Source organism: Simochromis diagramma, unplaced genomic scaffold (genome assembly GCF_900408965.1).
Source record: "Simochromis diagramma unplaced genomic scaffold, fSimDia1.1 OVJJ01000433.1, whole genome shotgun sequence".
NCBI classification, from domain to species: Eukaryota; Metazoa; Chordata; class Actinopteri; order Cichliformes; family Cichlidae; genus Simochromis; species Simochromis diagramma.
In genome coordinates, this window is record NW_024387031.1 from 5,543,324 (window position 1) to 5,569,562 (window position 26,239).

The window sequence follows — 26,239 nt, forward strand, 5'->3', positions numbered from 1 at the left end:
GTTTTTGCCCAAAACATATGTGCACTACATGTCAGTAAAAATACTATGCAAATATTGCTGTCCTTGAATGCTGAGTAAACACTGACAAAGCACTGATTGTATCTCTTGTACTTTATCAACGCAGTATCTAAAAACTTTGCACCGTAGTGGTTAAAATCTCATTCTAATAAGAGTTAAAAGCGCATTCGGTTATTAGGTTCATAGGGTTATTGAAATATGGTTAATGGTTGGTAGAATTTTTTTTAAACATTATCTGCCAATTACATCTGCCACCCTTCTCCAAATCTGTGCCCCTACCTGGCCCCCCCCAACAAAAATTTCCTAGACACGCCACTGGTCACCTGACCCTCCTCAGCCCACAGACCCGATTCATTCAGTGTTTCTATTAAAGTGGATCCATGGTGCATGTTTCCTACCTCCTTTTGTTAATTCTTACAATGGAAAACAGAGTGACCGTATACTGAACCTTTACCCGATCGGTCACCATCTTCATCATGTACATTGCAGATCAGGTGGCGTGGCATGTTGAGCAGCATGAAGCTTGGTGCGGTGTGTCTGTCCAGTATGACCTCCACAATTTTACTAAACCACAGTTGGAAATAATCCTTCTCTCATTTTCTGGTTTCCTCTTAGAAACAGTTTGAACAGCAGGTGGGTGGAGCTTCTGTGCTCCTGGCTAGAGCTGTGGGCTTGTAATGATCATAAAATCATATCCTCAGTGAATCTCTAAATCCTGGATTGGCCATTTCTCCTTCCCCTTCGTCCCGCTGCTCCCTTAAGGGTCGCCAGAGCGGATCATCTGCCTCCACCTCCTCCTATCCCAGCATCCTCCTCTATCCCACTAACCCTCTGCATGTCCTCCTTCACTACATCCATGAATCTCCTCAGAGGTCTTCCATCATCATCATCTTTCCTCCAATGCATCCTCTCTCCCTCCTGTGCACATGCTCAGATGTTCATTGGGAGTGACGAGGAAGGACTGGATTAGAGTGAATCCATAGATGGTTCGGACATGTGCAGAGGGAGAGTGGATATCCTGGACAGTCTCATCACTGACGCTGAATCCACAGATATAAAATGAATCTACAAAAATAGAAAGATCAGAGTCAGACGCTAGTCCACATTTTGATTGGCTCTAGTTTTTTGATATGAACCATCTAAGGCAGACGAACACAGGCTGACATCACGGCTCTCCTGCAGGTTAACATGTGAGCGCCCCCTGCTGCCTACGCTTCACCCAAGGTGAGAAACTACAAGTCACCTCAACTGGCAGAAATCACAGGAAACGGCTTCAACAAAGACCGGAAACTTCATCCAAGTCCCAGAGAGAGACGTGCCAGCGGGAGCACAGACAGAAAATCCTGAAAGAGCGCAGCGCCTCTCTTTGTTTGGACGTGCTCACCCACAGATGACACAGAGTTTCCAAAGTCAGCGCTGGAAATCCGAATCTTGGGAATGGCTGTCAAAGATCCAAGACCAGAAAAACTGAGTTTAGAGCATCTGCAGTCGCAGCTTTTGGCTTGCAGGGATATCACTGACCTGAGTATTAGACAATGGAACGGCACACAGACGACAAAAAAACAGCTCATAGCGTTTGTGAAGAGATGAAACCGTTTAGGATAGCTGTGTTAATAAAATTTGCCATGAACTTCAGCCCCTTGTAGCTTGAGCTGATATGAAGAGCATTTGATGCTAAGAAACAAAAAATCGAAACGCAGAGAAGGTGTTTAATGGAGGGGTGAGTAATTTCGATTAAACTAAAGAGTTTTCAGTCACTGCGGTCACAGAGCAGCTCCTGCACGACAGAAGTTTGATAAGTGGAGTCAAATATTTCAGCCGTGTGTCCTCGTGTCTCTCCTCCAGGTCTCACGGTGACATTTTCATCGCCTGCAAATGTCAGATGGATCTCTGCAGCCTGGGACTTTTAAGTGTGCCTCTTTTCTTTCTGCACAGCGATCATCATTCGCTCCGCCGGCGGCTCGGCTGCACTTTACTCCTCCATCAGTGCCTCGCTGCCTTCATTTAAGACCTCTCTGTCCATCTGGAGGCACCTGAACCGTCTGACCTCCACCACAGGGACGATCAGCAAACAGCCGCTGCATCTGTCCGGCTGAAGGAGGAAAACAGCAGCACCGGGACTCGAGTCCAGGGCAAAGGCTGGAGTTAAGTTTACAAACGGTGTGTGATTATATGGTAACGGCCTGCCACGTCTGCAGCTCTGTGAAGCAAAAACAGACAGGACTCATTATGACTGAAATAAAAACACAGACGCAGAGACTCTAAAATCATTTCAAACGTTCATTTATTTAGAAATAAATGGTAAATGGCCTGTATTTATATAGCGCTTTACTAGTCCCTAAGGACCCCAAAGCGCTTTACATATCCAGTCATCCACCCATTCACACACACATTCACACAGTGGTGATGGCAGCTACATTGTAGCCACAGCCACCCTGGGGCGCACTGACAGAGGCGAGGCTGCCGGACACTGGCACCACCGGGCCCTCTGACCACCACCAGTAGGCAACGGGTGAAGTGTCTTGCCCAAGGACACAACGACCGAGACTGTCCAAGTCGGGGCTCGAACCAGCAACCTTCCGATTACAAGGCGAACTCCCAACTCTTGAGCCACGATCGCACAAAACAATAGTACAAAACAAAATATAAAAGAATGAAACTGAAAAACTTTGAAATTTGAAACTAATTTCAGTAAAATTTTGGCAGCGCATGTTCTGCATGACTTCTTAACCAGTCTGTGTTGAGAGTGTGGTTTTAGTATTAGGAAAAACAGATGGAAACTAAAAGATAAACGGCAGGTTAAACATCTCACAATTTCTTCTTCCAGCTGCTCCTTAAAGCCTTAGTGTTACACTGTGTCCTTCTTATTCCCACACATGTATGCTGTCCTTTTTCTTCTCTCCAGCTCATACCTCCACCTCGCCTCCACCTGCTCTCACTACAGATCAGTGTCGTCTGCAAACAGAAAGGAGCTCAGAGCAGATCCTGATGCAATCCCACCCCCGCTGTGAACACATCTCTCATCCTGACTTCCTCATGCAGTGCCACACTTCCTCTCTCAGCAGCCAATCATCTGCTTTCTCACAAATCCACAGTGCAGTTCCTTCTGACCTTCTCTAAACTTCTCCATCAGAACTCTCAAAGCAAACATCACGTCTGTATTTCTGTTTCTCAGCATGAAGCCGTACTGCTGGTCATTGATCGTCCCCTCTCTTCTTAACCTAACATCAGCAGCTCTTTCTCATTTCTTCATGGTGTGGCTCATTGGCTTTATCCCTCTGCAGTTACTACAGCTAATGAGGCTGATTAGAAACATGACTGGGTAAAAAAGGAGAGGCTGAGCTTTTCAGAAGCAAAGATGAGGAAGACTCTGTGGGCAAACAGTTTAACGTAAAGGAAAACTTCTTTGAAGTCTTCAGCTTTGATAATATCACTCACAGAGCCTAAAGACCAGCTTGAGCTCACTGTAAACAATCAGATGCTGAGATTCTGTTTGGATATCATGGATGCTACAAAATGTAAAGAGGAGATGAACCACCAGCTTCTTATCAGCACACAGATGAAACCTAGCATCCGTGATGGTATGGAGGGGCATGAGTGCACATATCAGGGGTAACCTGGACCACCATGAAGGCCTCATTAATGCTGATCCACACCTCCAGGTTCAGGAGCAACATGTGCTTCCATCCAGAGAAGTCCTTTCTTATCTCGGAGATGGTGCCAAATCTCGCTGTGCTCATACTCCAGAAAAGCACAGCGAGCAGGTGAATGGAGGAAATGAGGACTCTAAAACAGCAGCAGACGGTCTCCTCAGTTCCCAAACATCTACAGGGATGTTAGAGGAGAAGCAGCACAGAAGGAAGCGGGTCTGTGACCTGAGCTTTCTCCAGATCAGCTCGTGGCCTCGAATTCAAAACAAGCAAATATTTAAAAAGAGCGTAGTCTGCTGTCTTTCTACTTCAGGTTTTAAATCTTCTAAGTTTTTGGAAACAGATCTGAAGCTTTAAAGTCTGCGCTGTTCGCTCTGTGTTTATTAGCTCTCCATTCATTCAAACTTGTTTTGGAACAAACTTGGCATTTAATCTGTAATTATCTGTTTGAGTCCTAACACTCAACAGGCTACGTTTGTGTTTCCAGCAGGAAGTGAGCTTGAATCCGATGACTTTGTAAAAATGCAGCTGCTTTGTGACACGGTTGCTAACTCTCAGCCTCCAGATGGTGAGAGATTTGGTTGTGGGGGTGGTGGGCTCACTAGAAATGCTTTATTTAAAATAATTCATCAGCCTGACAAAAAACTAGCCTTCCTTTGTCATTTTAGTCACAATTTGGGCAAACAGAGCACAGAAGACGAGCGGCTGTGGGCTATCTGAAGAGGAAAAGTGCTGCAAAACACAAACACGTTTCCCTTGTTGGAAAAGGGAAATGATTGCAGTGTGAGGGAAGCATCACTTCACTCTATCTGCCTGTTTGGATAAACCTTTATTCAGTGGGGCGCGCACAAACACGCCGCAGGTACATCACAAACCTTTGCTTTGTTATTGTCTTTACACGTCCTGCTGGTATCTCCTTTCTCTTCAAATCTAACCTTATGCATGCCTCAGAGGCTTATGGGAAATGATCTGCTTCCTGTGAACTAAACATACATCTGTCTGATAGGATCTGCAGGTAAAACCCGGCACAGATAAACAGGGAGTGATAAGCTGCAGCTCTTTCAGCTGTTACATTCATTTCAGGTTGATCCTATCACTGCAGGCCTCCGTGCTAAACCGCAGCATTTCCATGCAGCCTACACTGTGTTTTAGCAATATATTCAGGGCGGCGAGCGGCCTCGCTTAGCCCGATCACATCAGGTTAGCGATCCCACAGGAGGGCGAGGGGAAAACCAATGAGCCACCGGAGCAAAACCCAAAATAACAGCAGCGCCGCAGTGAGACACGCTCTGCCTCCAGATCACCGCTGCCAACAGCAGACACAGATTATGGTGCTCACTGAACACGTGTACACCTAAAGACACAGGTACAGCCCACACCGGGAGACTAAATGTACTTTAAGGAGCATCGAAATGCTGCAGCACACACACTTTTCACTTTCTGCACAAACAAACATTGTAGCCATGCCTGGCTCATGAGTTTAAAGTCAATTCTAGCCCACACAACAACTTACAAGGTGCCAGATGTTTCTGCTGTCTATATGAAATACAGAAGCCCAAACAAATGTACATAAACCACACTTACGTTTTGCAGACACTATCTCTTCTGCCATTTTCATGGTGACATTGTAGGATTGAGTGAATAAGGACCAGTACTAGGAAAAATGTGTTTCTCCCCAAAGGGTTGACAGAAACCTCCCTGTGTTTGCAATAGTCTTCTGTAGTTTGTACGCATGATGCCAATATATCTGCAAACACTTGCTAAGTGCTCTCCAAGCACAGTGAAACTGAGAAGTGTTGAAGAATGGTAAAGCAGATTCATTACATGCATCTGTTCGCCTTCAAAGTAAAAGCTGCGCCTTTGGGAACGTGTTGGTGTCGTGGTCTTGGGTCTTCAGCCCACATTGGTTTCTGTGTTCATGTCATTTTAAGTTTGTATTCCAGTTTGTGTTTCAACTCTTGGTTTATGTTAGTCTTTGGTGCATTTTAGTGTTTATACTGTTCTTTGTCTATGTGGTGGGGATGAGAATTGATTTTAGCAAAAATGCAGCAATTCCGATTCCATTATGAATATCACTTATTGATTCGATTCCTTTTTGATTATCATTGGGTTCCCATTGGCTCCTCTTTGGGAGTCACCACTTTGCCATGATAGTCTTTGTCCCATGTGCATTATGCCTAGTTCTACTTCCTCTGTGTCATTAGTTAGATTTATCCCAGCTGTGTTCCCACCTGTTTCCAATCCTCCACATTATCTGGTCTATTTAAGCCCTCAGTTTCTCCCGGTTCCTTGTCTTGTCATCTCCTTTTCCTCGTCTGTTTCTATTTCAGTCATTCATGTTCAGTCTCTGTAATAAATCTGTGCTCCATTCCAAACCCGCCTGCAGTCCTGTATTTGGCTCTTCTCTCCATTCTCCAGACACCTGAGCGTGACAATTACACATATTACACAGAACACTTTTCTTAAAAGTAATGCAGCACATTTCTTAAACACTCCCAGGAGAAAGTAATTCATTACACTACTTGTTACATTACTTAGGTGTTTCTCCTAAAACAACCTGACACTCTCTCATGTAACAATATTTGCTATAGGCTACAGCCCCACACACCAACACAAATCCATAATCAGGACACACATACGGTCTTTCGCTTAGTTTTTAGGTATAAACACAATGCTGACAGCACAAAAAACCTGAAAACCAAAAGACATGAGACTGACTAATAAAAGTATTAATAAATTATAGCACTACGAAAAGAAAAAAGGGGTAAGAGGGATTCTCAAAACATAGATTAGCATTTGTATTTCATGAACTGTGATGCTGTCGGTCCACGCGTGAACCAGGTTTCAAGTTTATATGTAAAGGTAGGTTGTGCTGTAAAATTATGAGCTTTGTTAGCTTTATTATTAACAGCGACACTTAAAGTATTTCTGTAAAATTAACTCATACTTTTTGTTAAAGTTCCCACACTAAAGATGAAAACAAACAAAATTTAACTTGCATGTAGTTTTCGTAACGTAAGAGAGTAAATATTAAAATATTTTCGTTGTTGAAGAGTCACTTTTTACGGTGAAAGGACCGACTGAACTGGTGTTTATTACATTTCCCTCAGCCGTCTGCACACAGGATTCACATGAATGAGAGAATCAGATCCTCCTCCATGATGTAACTGCATGAAAGTATTGAACTGAGCTCGGAGGCGGCGCCGTGATTTGCATGTGAGATAATCTGAGTTTTGCCTTTCCTCTCTCTCCCTCTCTCTGCGCTTTGACGGGCTCAAAGGATGCGTCTCCCTATCAGCTGATCGGAGTCGACCTCGAGGCTTCTCCGAGCGCGACCGCTCCACGTGCACAAGTTCATCAAAGCAGCAGGGAAATCACAGCCGAGCTAATTACAGCTCCTCCAACACGCGTTTGGTGAAATTTTTCCCGCGGATTCGACAAAAGTAACGGAGGCTGTCGAGCTTCCTGTATCACATTCACACATGTCGTCTTTGTTTCTGTTGCCTCGGGCTCGTCACAAACATCAACCCTCATATTCAGACTTGCTTCAAAGTAAAAAAGAGAAAAGAAAGTGGAGCAGTTTCTCTTATTTTGGCGTTTTTCTGACACACATCAACTCATTCAAACGATAAGCAGGAAGTCGTTGATTCGCACTTAGAGAAACCTGAATAACTTTCCTTTTTAAGGTGCTTTCTCTCTTTTATAATGAGGATATCTCAGTGTCTGGATGTGAGATGCTAGACAGGCTCAGTGGTGAAAAGAGGAGATGGTTTTCACAGTGATGATGATGAGTCTACAGTAGGTGTCCGCAGGAGTGTTTTTAGCTGCAAAGCTAACAGGAAGTGAGTGCACAGTGGAACATTTTACAGACAATATTTCAGACACTGGAGAAATAGGAGTCGTTTATAGATAGAGGAAGAACACTCCTGCAAAGGCCAAAGCACCAACTTGACCTTATTTTTATTCAAATAAGGAGCGGGCAATTTACCGCAAAACAAAAACACGGAGCTGCCACTATGAGTTGAGTAGTACAGACAGTGAATGGGATGGTAATAAAACATTGGCACTATGCTAACTAGCATTGGCTTACAAATAGAGTACATTAATAATTAATGACACCAAATAACTAGATTCAACACAAACTCCACATAAGGACAAAATATATAAACTGAAGTGGCTTTAAAGGGGTTTTCTGTTTGTTACAAAGTGAGCTGAGGTTAGCCAGTTAGCTGCTACATTGGGTAAGTAGAGCATTGTCCAGATTAATAGCCAATCTAACATCATTAGTCAGAAGAAAAACATTCTATATAGCGAACTACTCCTGGACAAAAACCTGACCATTACTGTTGACAGAAGAAAACTTTTAAATTGGTCCCTAAGCTATCGTTCTTCTGGCTAACATTAGCTAGTGCTTGACTTCCTGTAGAACAGACTGTAAGCTGTAACGCTAAGCTGTAGGAAATCCTATGTTGAGTGGGTAATAGCGACTAATCTGTCCAACTTTGCTAACATCATTGTGATGAAAATCAGATCTGAGTGGAAACGTGATTTATTATCATGCTAAATGGTGGTGATTTTAGGCAGCTGTAAATCATTTAAGTCACAGGCGTCAATAATAATAATTTAAGCAGATTTTTCAATAAATCTTTAAAATTAGGTAGATTATGGTTTTCATTTTTTAATTCTTAATTTTTAATTATATGAGATGTCTGTGTAGGGTCTCATGCATCCAGGTCAAGGTGCTTAGAAAAAAAAGTGACTGTACTTCCTAAGTACGTTGGATGAAACGTTTCTAAGACGTTTCATCCAACAATCGACTCGTCAGTCGTTTACCGCGGTTGACGACTGATTCAATTAAGGTAAATACAACAATGTCACTGTTACAAAAAAGACACACAGCTTAACATCTTATAGTTCTACAACATCTAAAATCACTCTGTTGTTAATTCGTTTGCTAGATTAGCCACTAGCATACCCACTGTGTTGGAGGCTTGTTGCTAGCTAGTTAGCGATGCTACATACCAGTTACTCTAATAGTCTGTTATTGAATGATTGAGAATCAACTCCTTAGTTTTTGTTATCCATTTTTAGACAGTGATGAGATCAGCTGCACATTCCACAGAGGCCCAGAGTTACTGTTAATATCAAAAATGTAATGCTGTCCTTCCAGATTTTAACATAAGACTGTGAATCTCACGGATCTAAAACTGTTTAAATCTTCAGAACCCTCTACAGCCTAGTAACATGGAAACTTTAAAAACAGCAGCAGAAGGTTTCAGTAGTGTAATTTGTTATTTTCATTAATAATAGAGTCCATAGTATTATCAACAGCTACATTCACCCTGGGGAGAAACTAGTGAGGGAGACCATCAGGACTAAGCTGGGTTTTGTGGGTCCAGAGGTTTGGAGAAACTTCTTGCCTTTCTTTCATCACAGCTGTCCTGTGCCAGAAGTTCTGTTGACCCACTGAGAGAGGCTTCATTTAAAAAACAACCGGAAGACTGAAGCTCATCGCATTGATCAAGGAGGACCTCCTGATCTTCACCAGTAGCTCCCTCACAGGGAAATCTTCAGAGCTCCACTGTAGGCCCGCCCCAGGAGATGGATAAACCCAGCATTTCATGAACAGTGTGGTGAGACCTTTGGTTTGTGTAATGTTGTAAATACTTGGATAAACCTCAGAGGCTCTGGACTTTTACATGAAATATTATATTCAGTCCTGTAGAAAGTTATATATTTAAAAATATATTATCCTCTCTGGTTACTCTGGTATCAATAACTCTTTACTCTTTACAGTAAATAACACACTATCTGCAAAAAACTGTGAAAGAATTCCAGATCACCAGTTTGTAGTTCAACATACAAGTGACGACCTTTGACCTTCATCAGGTTTTATTTAATTGTGTAAGAAAAAATCTCATGTGTGCTTCATGCAGCTGAGTACATAAAGTGTTTAAAATGGAAGCTGTGCAGGTCTGAGTTCAGCAGTTTTCTGAAACACCAAACTGAGGTCCTGTTAATGCTGATATATAGTGACACAGTTACAGTTACAATCCTTTTGACTTTTTATCTTTAACTTTATTAATAAAACAGCTGCAGCTTTCACTGACAGCATATGTGGTATTTTAAACTTTGTACTGCTTTCATCAGTTAATTTTGCAGTTAACATGTGAACATGTTGGATGATCTGTCTGCTGGGTGCCACAGAGACAGGCTGAGCCCTGAGGTCTGAATCTGAGGGCAGCTCCTGAAATCACAAAGAGAACACAATCATCACAAACTGAAATATAAAGTTTATCCCTCAAAATTGAAATAAAGCTGATCCTTCTCTGTCCTCACACACTCAGGATGTGAAATTCTTCTCTTACATTTTTTCAGTTCTACCGTTTAATCCATAGTTACTGATTAATGAGGAGTTATTGAAGTACAAGCTTTGTTTTTTTAAGTTGGTATTACTGTCTTTACAGATGTGGCAAGAGACTGAAAACATGCTGCTATTTGCACATATTTAATAATCAGCTCTGCACAGGAGCTGAAGCCTGTTGTTTTTACAGTATAATACTTGTAATAAAAGTACAGTAACGTTAATTAGCTATGTCTCAGGACCGAGCTAAGGACGGTAGTTACAGATTAGCTTACAAACACGTTGAATTTACCGAAAAAGTGCAGCGGGGCCTCGGGTCCTTCTGTCGGGTAGTCCAGCTTACTGAAAAACACCTCAGGCTGTCAGGTTAAAACGTAACGTAACGTAAACGCTGGCCCTCCTCTCAGAGCCTACGCTCTATCTGCTATTCCCGGACAGAGATACGCAAGTTTCTCCGTGACTGTTACCCCAATTTAAAAGCGCTGCAGTAGTAATTGGAATCAAACTTATGGGAAAGGAGACGCCTTGGACATAAATCAGCGTGATGAGAACTATTGATAATAAAAGAAAGAATCTTTGGAAAAAAATTGTCTGAGGAGAATAAATTAATTTTAGTCTGACCCCAGTCCCATCCGCTAACATGGGGTTTATGACCTATACTGCAGCCAGACACCAGGGGGTTTGGCTTCATTTTTTTGGAGCTCTCGCGTCATCCATGTTTTCTACAGTCATTGGTGGCAGACAGTTGGTGTCGTAAGCGCCGCCCTCTCTTTAAAGATGGTTGTTCAAAGTGGGCATAGATGGCTTCTTTCACTCCTCTTTTGAACCTGTCACTACCCGATCTGTACCGGAAACACGATCGGTACCATGCATGCGCAAATCTTACGTCACTTCCTCTCTTTGCCAACATTGCAACAGTTATGTATTTGAATGACACGGTTAGCGCCCAGTTAGCTCCTAGCATTTCTCAACAGCTCTGCCTCCTTTTCGACTGCCCGGGACATTTAAACAATGGATAATCCGTTTACAAACAAATTCATGCTTCTCTCCTCAACAGAGAGCGTCCACCAATTGAAAAACAGCAACGTAAAATAAGTCAAATGGCGCCTAATTACAGACCTAATAATACTGACTTAGTAATATGTCACGTGAAGATTCATCAGCCAGATTAAGTGTTTACTGACAATTGATAGTGACAGCAGACATCATCATCACTATTCCAACAATCCTCTCCACACAGACAAGCATGAACACACTCGACTATCACTAAATCAAATTTAACACGCGTTTGTAATGACGCTAGTTCAGTTTAAGTAGTGGCCTTTTGCACATGTGTGGTACGGATCGGGTTTCCGGTACGGATCGGGTAGTGACAGAACCATCTCTCGTCTTTGTCCAAAATGTGAACACTGGCATCCTTGAAAGAGTGACCTTTGACCTTATAATTCAGACTATTCAGTTACATTTTCATTTCAAAGTTTGAATCAACGGTTTTCTTTATTTGAAATGGTTTTAACTTATCTTAATTCTAACATTTGTGAGTCATTTCATCACAAAACTCTGAATTTTAAATTCTTCGTGTCAAGCTAATAATCAGACTTTTATCCTAACACGAGCAGGTGTAGCAGGCTGAAATTTATTGCTCAGGTGTTTTATCACATATGCAGGTAAATAACACATTTTAATTGCATTTCTGATTGTTCTTATTTTCCCAGCAGACAAACAGGGAAGTGTGTTTTTACATTCAGCTTTTCTTCTGATTATTCTTGGAATAAAATGAGGGCAGTCGGCCTCGATCCTGCTGGCCTCTCTTCGTCTGGTGTGAAAGACTTCCAGCTGCAGAAAAAACAGATTTAAAGCTTTCCACTCGGTGACAGAGGCAGCAGAGCGTGACTGTTGTGATCAGTGTGCGTCTCGTGGTCTCTGCACACCGACGGATGGAGTGGAAAAAACAGCTCACTTCAGTTCAATTCAAACCTTCAGTCATGGCTCTCACTGGTGCTGAAGGAAGTATTAAATAATCTTTTTCTTTCTCCGTGTCTACCCGTCGTATTGGTCTTTTTCTCATTTTTCTTTCAGGAACTGGAGGCATTAAACTTGATCTGTGTCATATCTTTGTACAGTTTTAACAACTCTTTGCACTGCTTTTCTTTCCTTGCCTTCATGTTACAACTGTATTATAATCTCTTTGCTTTTTTCTTTCAGCATTATAATTTACATTTCTCATGTTTTGAAATCTAAGCTTTGGTTTGTGTGTTGGCTTCTTCTTCTTCTTCTCACTTTCTCATCTGCAAAGATCTGCTCAAAAAAAAAAAAAAAAAAAAACACTGGAAACTTTTAGCGGTTAAAAACACCACATTTCTGCTTTTGCTTTTAACGGCAAAGAACCTCGTCCACCCAACATCACTTTGTCCTCAGAAAACATCTACACCTCATTTGATTTATGTTATAAATCAAAGTTTATGTAGTTGGGATGGCCGTGACTTTTAAATATTCATACGGTTGCCACATTATTGAAAATATAGTTTTTTTTTATACGGTTTCTTACCTTAAAACACTTTTTCTTTCTAATCAGAAGATGGCGGTAAAGAGGCTGGTGGTTAAGCTCATTAAGCAATAAACACAGAGGATTATTAATTAAATACTAATATAATTAAGAACTGCAGACACTCTGGACATCTGTTAAATACAGAGTGGTATTAAGATTATTCAGAATGAGTAGTGCTCTGTGAAGCTGTAGCCCAAAAAATTAACTATTTTTGCATATATTTGGATGTATTTATCACAAAATATCCAAATACTTGCAAAACAGTATTTCTGCATATATTTATATCACAAGGCCGAAACAAAACAGTTTGTTTTGCGAGAGAGGGAGTCGCCGAAGCGCGGCGAGAAACGCCCACTCTCCACGGCACATGTTCCAGTGCAGGGGAGGTAGCAGGTGGGTGAACGCGGCGTCTCCGAGGCCCTCCCAGAGCAAAGCGAGTACCCTCGAAGACGTGCTCTCGCTCCGCGAAGAGCCGCTGTCTCTCCTTAAGCTTTTCCGCCCACAAGGAGAGCGCTGCCTCCTGCCGCTCAAAAAGGTCCGAGTCCGCTGGGTCAAAAGCGTGTCTTCTTGGCACGGGTCATGTCATTCTGTCAGAGGGTGTGTGTGGAGGCGAGGAGGAGATGACCTAAACGTTGGACTCACGGTGCGGAATGATGAGGATTTATTGGAGCGGGTGAATGAACAAAGCAGGAACGGCAAGACTGACTAACTGACTGACTGACTTACTGACTGACTGACTGACTGACTGACTGACTTACTGACTGACTGACTAACTGACTGACTGACTAACTGACTGACTGACTTACTGACTGACTGACTGACTGAATGAATGAATGAATGGCTGGCTGGCTGGCTGGCTGGCTGAATAACTGCATACAAACGGGAGCAACAATAATGTCAACATCAATGACACGATAGGAAACGGATGGAACTGAGGACTTAAATACACGCTGGGTGATGAATGATTAGAAACCAGTGAGTACACAGCTGAACTTAGTCTGACTAATGATACATGGAAATAACTGGAACACAATACACAAGCGTCCATACCAGTTGGTGGCGGTAATGCACCTTTCAATTGTTTGCCAACCGCCAGTACAAATGTAAGAAAGAAGAAGAAGAATACACAGGCGGTATGCTGGCACAGAAAACAGGAAGTGAGAAAACTGAATGTGGGAAATTAACTGAACATGACAAAACTGAAAACGCTGGGTCAACAACCCAAGGAAACCTGACATCAGAATTGTATTTTATTTATTTTGTGTCAATATTAAGGATACTGCTTTGCAACATCCTCCATTTTGATTTGGGGCGTGAAGTTTTTGCTATGGGCCAATTTCATATTGGCTGCAGTTCGACTACTTTAAAGTAGAACTTTTCTGCTTCTCTTTTTTTCCTGTCATACAGCTTCCCTTACAGTGTTGGATGATCGTAATAAACATAGTCAAAGTTTCAGGGTGTTTTTTTTTTTTTCTACTCGTGGATCTAGATGATGTCATACAGAGGGGATATCCTTAAATGACTATCAACAGAGAAACCACACCCACCTGCAATAAAAAAAAAAGGGAGAAACAAAAATGTCTTGTTTCAGACAGAGTCTGAGATAACAGGATTATTTTAAACTGACTCATGCAAAGCTACTCTGGTCCAGTCCATGAATGAACATATGTGGACATAGAAAAGAATGATTATTATTATATTGAAAACACTGCGTGATGCCATGGAGAGAGAATATCCTCAGAAACTTTTGGCACAGATGCCCACTGACCTGCTGTTTGCCTGAGGCAGCCAGTCAGAAAGTTAGCTTTGCATAAACCATAAATAATGCAAAGCTATTTTGTTAGCTGGAGCTGGAAATGAGCAGAGTAATCCCCATTCACAGGAAAAAGCAGCTTTGTTAAGTGATGCCACCGGCCTGAGTTTGGAGTCCTGTACTTCAGATCGCTCATGGTAAAGGCATCACAGGCCAAACTGATGAAGCTGCCGTTTAATTCTCTGTCTTCTCCTCCCCTCACACTCTCCGCTTAAAGAGAAAAACCGGGAGGCGAGACCTGAATTTAATTAGTTCCTCTTCTTTTCCTTCTGCAAACCCGGCGCTGCCATCGTGAGGTTTGCATGAGGAGGAAGGTTGTTGTTGTCAGCCACTGAGGCCACTGATTCACCGTACCGTGATCACACGCTCTCCCCGTTAATTAAAGTTTCATATGAAGTGTCTGCAGGGAATCGCTGTTTCGCAGCCAAACTCCCGTCCAGATGGCTGCTGATATGAGGCCTCGAAGGACGGCTCTTTTGTTTCTCCCCGCCGCGGAGACAAATGTTACATTTCTGTGGCGTTAAATCAACTTCCTCCTAATTGTTGGATATTAAACAGAGAAACTTCTCATCACGCCTGAAACTTTGGAGAGCCTGTTGACGACTGCGTTGATGCTTGAGTGACGTCGACAGACTGAAGATGAAGGGAATCCCAGCAGTCCCCTCAGTCTGTCTGAGGCTGATGGTGGCTGTGCTTTACTTACAGCGTGTAAATACAAAAACACAAGTAAAGAAAACCACAATCTGTGACTGCTAAAGATAAACATTTAAGGTTTTTCTGCATATGGTAAAAGTTGCAGACGATTTGCTCTGGATTTACATAGAGATTTATTTATTTTTTAACAAAAACAAGCTGTATCCACAGACTGTATGGGGGCATTGTCCATATAAAATCCTACAATTTCAGAAAAACTAGCGCACAGACTTCACGGACAGCATTAAAGCATTCACATTATTGGTCAAAGAATCACATTAAAAACGCTTCAAAAGACTCCAGCAGCACAAATATCCTCCACAGGTCCAGTTCAGGGACTCCAATTAGCAGATGTGAGCTAGCAGCTACAGCCACCTGTGCTGCCACCTGTCAGTCAAAGAGACCAAGTGTAACAGGGTCATAAATCACATTGTTATAATTACACAAAATGTGTTCTAAACCCCCAAACTGCTCCTTTTATACCTGACTTTTAGGACCTCCAAGCCTGTAGTTGTGTTCATTATCAATTAGAGCCCCTCCTCATCCTTTTCTTCTTCTTCTTTGGTGCAATCCTATAAATACAGTGTACCCCTTTTGCCTCTCCCCTTTTCTACAATTCCCCTGTGGGAGAGGTGGGTGTCATTTCTTTCCAACACATTAAAACACATATAATGCATATTTAGCCACCTGGATGTTTCTGATTGCGATTTTAGTTCAATTATTGTCATTATTAAGCCTGTTTTTGTTAGATGTTATAAGTGTGTAGTATGTGTGTATCATAAATGTGTTTTAGGCGCCATAAATGCTAGCATGAATATATACTCCTTGCTAGCTTGGAAGTTGTGGTGGGTTGAGCTAACCCTCTTCCCCACTGTTTGTATTTGGTCGTAGGAGCTGGAGTGGGCAAATTATTTACTTGGAGGTCTTTCTTTCTTTTACCTTTTTTATCAGGTATGTCGGATTTCATGTTGTTGTTTTTGTTTTATCTTATGTCAAATATGTTACGTGTAAATGCATACTTTATGTTTAATGTAAAAATAAATGCCAGCCCTTTTCTACAATTCCCCTGTGGGAGAGGAGCTGGAGTGGGCAAATTATTTACTTGGAGGTCTTTCTTTCTTTTACCTTTTTTATCAGACACAACGCAGAATCACACCGGTTACACAAGCTTTAAGGCTTAATACAGTTGTTCTAAAGTGGGAACATTATCTGCAGTTTCTGTATCAGGCTGTAAACATGTTTATTTCTGCTGTAAAGTTGGACATTTTAACATGAGAGTCTGTGGTGACTGGCTCAACTTTGGAGCCTCTAGTGGACGTTGGAGGCACTGCAGGTTTTGGACCGTCAGTTGATGCTGAGGGCTGTTTCAGATCCTAAAGAGTTATTCCAGTCAGCTAATTTAATCCCTACCAGCAGTTTTTTGTAATAGTTAAAAGAAAACACTGATTCACTTGGATGAGAGAGTTCTGGATGCCGGTGTTCTGGGAATCCATCTTACCTGACAAACCATCCTACCCGTTGTTTCTACGCATGCGCACAACACGAAATTCAGTGCAAAACCATGCTACTTTTGTGAATGTGACCTACAAGAACACTTTAACAGCTAAAACTAAGTGGCAAATCATCTTACCTTTGTTAATAAGAGCTAGAAACATACTCTGACGGGTAAAATTAAGTGCCAAACCATGCTACTTTTGTGAATGTGACCTACAAGCATACTTTAACGGGTAAAATGAAGTGACAAACCATCCTGGCTTTATGAATATAAGCTACACGCATACTCTGATGGCCAAAGTTAAGTGGCAAACCGTCATACCTACTTAAATTTGTGCTGGAATTGCTCTGTGACAGCAGAAATGTGCATAAACTACTTACGGTAGGACGTTTTGCCAAAGTAGGATGGTTTGTCAGAACACCGGGACTGTATTGATGTTTCTTGTGGTCCTCTGACCTCATTCACTGTTTGACCACAGCTTTTAGCTGACGGTGCTGCTAACCTCTGGTCGTAAATGCTGATGTGAAGCTGTTAGCAGAGGGAATATCACAGTGAACCTCATCACATTCTTACTGCTTCCATTTATCACGGTAGACTGTTAACCTTTTACTGCCGACTTCGAGGAGAAAATGCTTCCCAAACCACCGGACTTCTTTCTGTGTGCATCGTAAAGAAAGCTGGCCCACACCAGTGGAGGCTGAGTGTGTAAAAGGATTACAGATAATGGAGCATAAAGATCAGGGCAGCTTATTTTCTAACACCCATAACTCACTATGAAGTACATTTCACTGCTCTGCTATCAAAAAGTAAATTAAGGGCCTATTTGTTCTGGAGCAGTATTGTGCTGGGAAGTCGTGTAGCTGCAGAATCACTACAGAGCATCAGAAATTCATCTCACACAGACAGACATGAAGAGGAAATTCACCAAAGTCAACACCAGGCATCAGATAAAAGAGAATAAAAAAGAAGAGTGTGAAATTGTCTATTGAAACCGTAGATATTATATCAAAGATGAGCTGAACAGGCAGGCCAATACAGAAGTGACTGAAACCTGCATGCTTTCTAGTGGCCAGCAGGGGGCGACTCCTCTGTGAGAAATGACTATCAAAGTCACAAACTGAAGAATTAACACGTTCCCAATAATTATGCCGTCTTAGTCACTAGTTTCAAGTCTTATTAAAACATAATGAGGCTCATTTTGTAAACTATGGACCCTTTGAGGCTCAAACTGGCCATAAATCAGATTACGCTTATGTAGCGCTATCTAGATTCACTTATGTTTGGCTAAAATACCAAATTAGGCATGTTTTAGGTAAGTTCTCAGTAGTGTCTTTTGGCCTGTCTTTCTCCTTTCACCTCCAACCGGTGGCAGCAGATGGTCGCCCCTCCCTGAGCCTGGTTCCGCTGGAGATTTCTTCCTCTTTAGGAGTTTTTCCTTCCCACTGTTGCCACACTGCTTGCTCATAGGGGGTCTTCTGATTTGGGGGGGTTTTCAGTCAGAGCACCAAGCAGCAACCTCCAAGACGTTAATGCTGTAGAGTTAATGCTGTAGAATCCTGCAGTTCCTCTGATGTCCACCAGGGACTCCATCAGTGGGTGAGTCAGTCCCCAGAGATACCCATGTTAAAACCTTACAGCAGAAATAAACTTGTTTACAGCCTGATACAGAAACAGTTTTGGTCTCTAAGATAAGTTAAACTTTCATAGCAGCTGCGCAGGTGTGAATGTTTTTATAACTTACCTTACTTATCACATAAGGCTTATATGATTTACTCATGAAAAGTGGCCGCTTTCTCATTACTTTCATATATTGTTTTAGTAAGTATCCAAAACATACAAGTTTCATTTATGTACATTTTCCAGGGATCTCATATCTGTTTTCACACTTGTATGCTTTTCATACAAGTTTCACACAAGACAGATACAAACTTTATAAGATTTATATATATCTTTTCTATATGGGATGGTACGCCTCTTTAATGTTAGCAGCCAGCAGCCTCATCCTGTAAGCTAATCCCTTCTATCATGATTCATGTCGCCGCCGATGCCAGCACCTTGTTTTTTCCCTGTTTTGATAAACCCTATCTGAGAAATTTTCTATAGGAGGATGTGAGAGCACATCAGGCGGTGTTGAGGATATGAAGACGTAGCAACAGTCGCCATCTGACTCCCAGCGGCCGCGCTGAAACAAATATCTATCAGCCTCCACCAGCAGCTCGCTGTAAATCAGCATGTGGCGGAAACATATTTCCTCCTCTACCTGCAGCCTGCGAGGGGGAGAGGCGCAAAGTTATAATGTATGAGTGTTTGTGAGGCGGAGATTTGGAAACGACTCCGAACTGTGAAATGACCCGCATCAATGGAAAAAAAAAATGAAAACAAACGACGAGGTAAATAAGCTGAAAATATGAAATCCATGGCTCATAGATCTTCAGCAGAGAGAGAGAGACGCTGCTCAGGTGTGACATCCTGCAGATGACACGCATGACGAATGACCCGACGCAGGTGCAAGAGGAGAGGAAAGTTAGGGCGCAAAACCAGGAGCAAGAGAAGAGGGGGTGGAAAAAGTTCTAGTGGTTGCAGTGTTGGCGGTCCATCATTTCCTGTTATGTAATCAAATACAGAACAAAAGGAGTTTGAAATGCATAATTTATTTGATTTGATTCAGTAAGATTCGCAGCTCCTCATTCTCCTCTTTAACAAAGTCATAGAGTCAAAATGTAAAATGTATTTGTGATGGTTTTTAATGCAGCAGCTGACCATCACATTTAACGCAGAGCAGCATGAAACAGATGAACCTCAGGCTGCTGCTGATGGATGTACTCTTCTTAAAACAGAACCAGAACCTAAAAACACCAAAAATCATCTCACAAATATTCAGACTCGTTTAAATCTGGCTGATTCTGCTGCTGTCAGTAATTCTTCAGGACAAAGCACCGACAAACGTTCCAAGAAAACACACTGCACGAGCTAGCAATGAGTCATCCACAGACCACCCTGCTCTGTCGTGTTATGCCACTGTATGTTCTGTATCTCTGTATGTAGCCTGTATACCTTATTATCTGAACACAGGATAGCTAAAGTGTCTGGAAGTGCCCTTGGCGAGCAGGAATGGATGCGGTGTGAGGTGGCCACCAGCCCACACCGCAGGAAGTAAATGTCAGTTATACATCTTCGTATAACTATCGTTGGTGTCATGGAGCCTGTCGTGAGGACTAAAAAACTGTGGAGCAACGAGGCTGTGGAGGAGCTTCGCACGTGTTTGGAGTCTACAGACTGGGACACAATGAAGGCTGCTTCTAACAGCTTGGACGAGTTTACGGACATTGTCACCTCCTATATCCACTTCTGTGAGGACAGCATTGTGCCATCACGCACCAGGGTGAGTTATAACAATGACAAACCCTGGTTTACTCCTAAACTCAAAAAGCTGTGGCTGGAAAAGAGAAAGGCGTTCAGAAGTGGAGACAGGGACTGCTACAGAGAGGCCAAGTACAGGTTCACTAAAGAAGTGGACATTGCTAACATCAGCACTCTGAGAAGATGCAGCAGCAGATCTCAGAGAATGACTCGGCCTCTGTGTGGAAAGGTTTTAGGAATATCACCAACTACAAGCCTAAAACCCCCCACTCCACTGATGACTTGCTCTTGGCCAACACCCTCAACGACTTTTACTGCCGTTTTGACGAGCCATCAGGCAGCCTTCACACCTCCAACGGCCCCAACAAAAGAGACTTTGGACACTCATTCCCCCACCTCTCCCCCCTCCATAGAGCCATCACCACCATCAAACACTTCACCTACAACACCCCCCTCCTCACCCCACACAAAGGAGGATTTCACACCACCTCCTCCCACCACAACTCTTCATATTCATGAAGCAGATGTGAGGAAGCAGTTTAAGAGTCTGAATGCTCGAAAAGCTCCCGGCCCAGACAGTGTGTCTCCTGCCACCCTCAGACACTGTGCAAACGTGCTGGCCCCAGTGTTTTCTGGCATTTTCAACTCCTCACTGCAGGCATGTCATGTGCCTGCCTGCTTCAAGTCCTCTACCATAATCCCTGTCCCCAAGAAACCTAGGATCACTGGACTAAAAGACTACAGACCCGTGGCTCTGACATCTGTGGTCATGAAGTCATTTGAGCGCCTGGTTCTCTCCTATCTCAAGACCCTCACGGTCCCCCTCCTGGACCCCCTGCAGTTTGCATACAGAGCCAACAGGTCTGTAGATGCATCAGGCATCAGAGGCATCAGGAAAGCTAAGGCTACCTATAGGAGGAGGATTGAAGATCACTTTGCTGACAACGACCCCAGAAAAATGTGGCAGGGGATCAATCACATTACCAACTACAGAAGCAATAACCAGGCGACATCTAGGACTGATGCCTCACTGGCTGAGGATCTAAACCGTTTCTTCGCCCGCTTTGAGATGACCAGGCCCCCAGCTGCCACACCACTTCCACCCGCCCCCAGCACTGGCACACTAACACTCAGGGAGCATCAAGTGAGGTGTGTTCTAAGGTCAGTGAATCCCAGGAAGGCGGCAGGTCCTGATGGAATACATGGAAAGGTTCTCAGAGCATGTGCTGACGAACTGACCGGAGTCTTCACTAAAATCTTCAACCTTTCCTTGTCATCAAACACCGTCCTGCCCTGCCTCAAAACCTCCACCATCATCCCCATCGCCAAGAAGACAGCTGTGGCCAGCCCAAATGACTACAGGCCTGTTGCACTTACGCCTGTAGTGATGAAGTGCTTTGAGAGACTGGTCTGTCAGCACATCAGGGCCGGTCTGCCTCCCACTCTGGACCCCCACCAATTTGCCTACAGGACAAATCGATCCACCGAGGACGCCATCACCATAGCGCTCCACACTGCGCTGAGTCACCTGGAGCACCGAGGAAGCTATGTGAGAATGCTCTTTCTGGACTTCAGCTCAGCATTCAATCATATCATCCCGGAGATCCTGGTCCAGAAACTGTCTCACCTGGGACTCTCCACCCCCATCTGCCTCTGGATCAAGGACTTCCTGACAAATAGACCACAGTCTGTCAGACTCAGCCCCCACCGGTCCAGCACCATCACACTCAGCACCGGGTCTCCACAAGGATGTGTTTTGAGTCCCCTCCTGTTTACGCTCTACACATCCGACTGCTCCCCTACCCATCTCTCAAACACCATCATAAAGTTCGCGGATGACACCACAGTGGTTGGACTCATCTCAAGGGGGGATGAGTCGGACTACAGAGATGAGGTCAACAGACTGACTGAGTGGTGTTCAGTTAACAACCTCCAACTGAACACCACGAAAACTAAAGAACTTATTTGGACTTCAGGAAGGGCAGAGCAGACCCGGCCCCACTTTACATTCACGGGAGCTGTGTGGAGAGGGTACACTCCATGAGGTTTCTGGGCGTGCAGATCTCTGATGACCTCTCCTGGACTGCAAATACTACGGCGGTGGTTAAAAAGGCCCAGCAGCGTCTCCACTTTCTGAGAGTGCTCAGGAGGAACAACCTGGAGGAGAGGCTGCTGGTGACATTTTACAGAGCCACCATAGAGAGCATCCTAACGTACGGCATAACATCATGGTATGCAGGGTGCTCAGCTGTGGACAGGAAAGTACTGCAGAGGGTCATCAACACAGCCCAGAAGATCACTGGCTGCTCTCTGCCCAGCCTGGAGGTCACTGCAAACTCTCGGTACCTCAGCAGAGCTGGCAATATCATCAAGGACCACTCTCACCCCAGCAATCAACTGTTTGAACTATTACCGTTAGGCCGACGGTACAGGTCACATAAAACCAGGACAAACAGATTCAGGGATAGCTTCTTTCCCAGAGCTATCACCGTAGTAAATAAGCACAAAAACAATTGAACCTATTCCATACCGTCACTGTCATTATATTAATGCTGCTATCCTGTATATATTGTACATACTATTGTTTGAGTACTTACGATTGTTTTTTTGTACTTTTTATATTTTACATTTATATTTATTATTGAAACTTGCACCAAGGGAGTGGCACTCCAATTTCATTGTACTCTGTACAATGACAATAAAGGCTATTCTATTCTATTCTATTCTATTCTATTCTATTCTATTCTATGACGCCATCAACATGGCTCTACACTTCATCCTGCAGCATCTGGACTCCCCAGGAATCTACGCCAGGATCCTGTTTGTGGACTTCAGCTCTGCCTTCAACACCATCCTTCCAGACCATCTCCAAGGCAAGCTTTCCCAGATGAATGTGCCTGATCCCATCTGCCGGTGGATCACTGACTTCCTGACGGACAGGAAGCAGCATGTGAGGCTGGGAAAGAATGTCTCGGACTCCCGGACCATCAGCACCGGCTCCCCTCAGGGCTGTGTTCTTTCTCCTCTGCTCTTCTCCCTGTACATCAACTGCTGCACCTCCACCCACCAGTCTGTCAAGCTAATCAAGTTTGCAGATGACACCACCGTTATTGGGCTCATCTCGGACGGGGATGAGTCTGCCTACAGGAGGGAGGTTGAACGTCTGGTGTCCTGGTGCAGCCACAACAACCTGGTGCTGAATGCCCAGAAGACAGTGGAGATTATTGTGGACTTCAGGAAGCACACAGCTCCACTCCCCCCCTTCATCCTGACTGACACCCTCATCACCTCTGTGGACTCATTCCGCTTCCTGGGTACCACCATCACCCAGGACCTGAAGTGGGAGCCCACCATCACCTCCGTCATCAAGAAAGCCCAGCAGAGGATGTACTTCCTGAGGCAGCTGAAGAAATTCAACCTGCCAACACGGACGATGATGCAATTCTACACTGCAATCATCGAGTCCATCCTCACCTCCTCCATCACCGTGTGGTACGCTGGAGCCACTATCAGGGACAAACAGAGACTGCAGCGTGTTGTGCGCTCTGCTGAGAAGGTGATTGGCTGCAGACTCCCATCTCTGCAGGACCTGTACACCACCAGGACACTGGGGCGTGCAGCTCGGATCTCAGCTGACCCTTCTCACCCTGGACACAGTCTGTTTGACCTGCTCCCCTCAGGCAGGAGGCTCCGGTCCATTCGCACCAGAACCTCTCGCCATAAGAACAGTTTCTTCCCCTCTGCTGTTGGACACATGAACAATAACCGTATGACTGTTCCCACCACTAACTCATGACCCTACGCTGTGTTCACTGCATCATTCCATGTTTGGCACTGATCACCACCTGCACTCATGTATATATCTATCTACTTAGCACTTTTAATTCTTATTCTTATTTTTATTTTCATGTCTATTTAAGCGTTATATGACAGTATGTTTGCACTAAGCACCGCAGCAATTTCCTAATGTTGTAAACCTGCTCAACATTTGGCAATAAAACCCTTTCTGATTCTGATTCATTTGTAAATACAAAATACCATGCCAATGAATTTTCCTGAGTCCACTGTAAATTTAATTTGAAGAGTAATTCTGCTTTATTTCAGTCTGCTATGTCTCTGTGAGACCCATAAAACATGTCAGAGCACTAAACTCCAACTTTGTACTGCTTTTTAAAAAAGCTCATTTCCAGCTGAACAAAATAATAATTTCAATATTGAGCTAATACTGAATATATTTTATCAGAGAAGCGAAGCAAAGCGGGGTTCACTTCCACGCTGAGACGCTGACCTGTAGTGGAGTTAAACGGTGTAGTCCATGCCGCAGCTTCAGCCGTCATTAACTTTAATAATTACACTCAAACTGAGAATCTGTTTTCCTGCTGCATGTGAAGTGAAGGCTGTTAAAAAGCGATTAGGGAAAACGTCCACGCTTTACCGCCCAGAACATCCAGCAAAATGTTCAGCAAACACATTTTAAAAAATTAAATTAAAAAAGGTGAAAGGCACTGAATCATAAATCCAGTTGAATCATTATTCACAGAGTGATGAAGACATAACGGATGAATCACAGAGAGGAAATTAAAAAACTGTGAAAAGTACTATTTCTGTTTCTCCTTCTTTAGCTTCTCTCTAATAAACGCTCGCAGCCCTGACGGGGGGATTTGGACTGAAGCAGATAAAACCGATCTCGTCTTCGTGGCGTGATGAGGGCCCCGTCAGGGATTCTGCACGTACACACACGTTCACGTGTTTGCTGGTATTTTCTATCTGTGATGCTAAACTTTGAATCACATGGGCTCTGCGGGTATAATTTGGTCGTAGTGTTGACCTTTGACCTGTGTTTCTGGTCTAGGAGTCTTAGTCTAGGTCGAGGCTTTGTGTGTTTTTATTTTTTGGTCAACAGCTTTTATTAGCAGTATCGATGTGTAACATTTCTTCACACTTTGCTGTCACTCAAATGAAAATGAGCTTGTAGTTTGCTTAATGATATGATGAGAAAGAGCTGTCGCTGTCCCAGATTTCCTCCTTTTAAACCAAACCTTGGAAAGTGAAGCAACTCAACTCCTTGGACAAAAAAAATACTATTTTTCTGCTAAATGGCAACAATTAGCCTGATAACCAAGAAAACATTTAGATGTTTTATATTGCTGAAGTTAATAATGTTTCATTGTTTTTTAAGAAATGATTAATAAATCGATGAGACAGGTTGGACTGATAATCGCTCAGTATTGTTGTTGATCTGTTATGAGTGTTTAAAGGTTAAAGCTGTCTGTATTCATATAAATCCTCACCCCACTCATCTCTCTTCAGTTTACAGTTGTTGGACTTTGCAAACTCTGGTTAAATATATACTCACTGGACAGTTCGTTAGGTACACCTTGCTAGTACTGAGTTGAACCCCGTGTTGCCATCAGAGCTGTTTTAATTCTTCACAGCACAGATTAAACAAGGTGCTGGAAACATTCCTGTGATTGTGGTCCATGTTGCCATGACAGCATCACACAGTTGCTGCAAACTTGTCAACCACATCCATGATGTGACTCTCCTGTTCCACCACAACCCAAAAGAGATTGAGATCCGTGTCTGCGGATGCCATGTGAGCACAGCGAACGCATCGTGATGTTCAGGAAGCCAGGCTGAGATGATTTGATGATTTGACATTAGATGGTACGCTGAGGTCATAAAGGGATGGGCAGGTCAGCAACAACGCTCAGTTAGGCTGTGAAATTCTGAAAGCCGCAGCAGAAATCGAGACTCGTTAGACCGGGAAATATTTTTCCATGTATGAATCCGTTTCCTGTTCTTACTGACAGGAGTGGCACCCAGTGTGATCTTCTGTTGCTGTAGCCCATCTGCTTTATGCTTTAGTGATGCTCTTCTGCAGACCTTTGTTTTAGTGAGTGGTTATTTGAGTTCCTGCTGCCTGCCTATCAGCCCAAAGCAGTGTGTTCATTCTCCTCTGACCTTTGACATCAACAAGGTTTTCTCCCAGAGAACTGCCACTCACTGGATATTTGATCTTTTTCAGACTGTTCTGTCTGTCTCTGTCTGAACTCTGAGATGGTTGTGTGGGGAAAAAACATGAGCAGATCAGCAGATTCTGAAACACTCAGACCAACTATGCCATGTCCAAAGTCACTTAAAGTAAAGGTCACTTTTCTTCCCCAACTTCAGCAGGTCATTTTTACTGTGTCTACATGCCTAAATACACTGATTTGCTGCTATGTGATTGGCTGATTAAACATTTGCAGTGATGCGCACTTGAGCGGGTGTGCCTAATAATATGGTCCCTGGGTTA

At 43.4% G+C, this 26,239-nt stretch overlaps 1 long non-coding RNA gene across 1 annotated transcript; it reads right to left on the reverse strand.

The window, feature by feature from the left end:
• Positions 1–244: 244 nt before the first annotated feature.
• Positions 245–25,459, reverse strand: LOC120740728. Its single transcript, XR_005697472.1, has 3 exons — positions 25,443–25,459; positions 7,005–7,006; positions 245–341 (listed from the first exon to the last, which is right to left on the reverse strand). It is a non-coding gene; the product is annotated as an uncharacterized LOC120740728 (long non-coding RNA).
• Between the last annotated feature and the right edge of the window lie 780 nt (positions 25,460–26,239).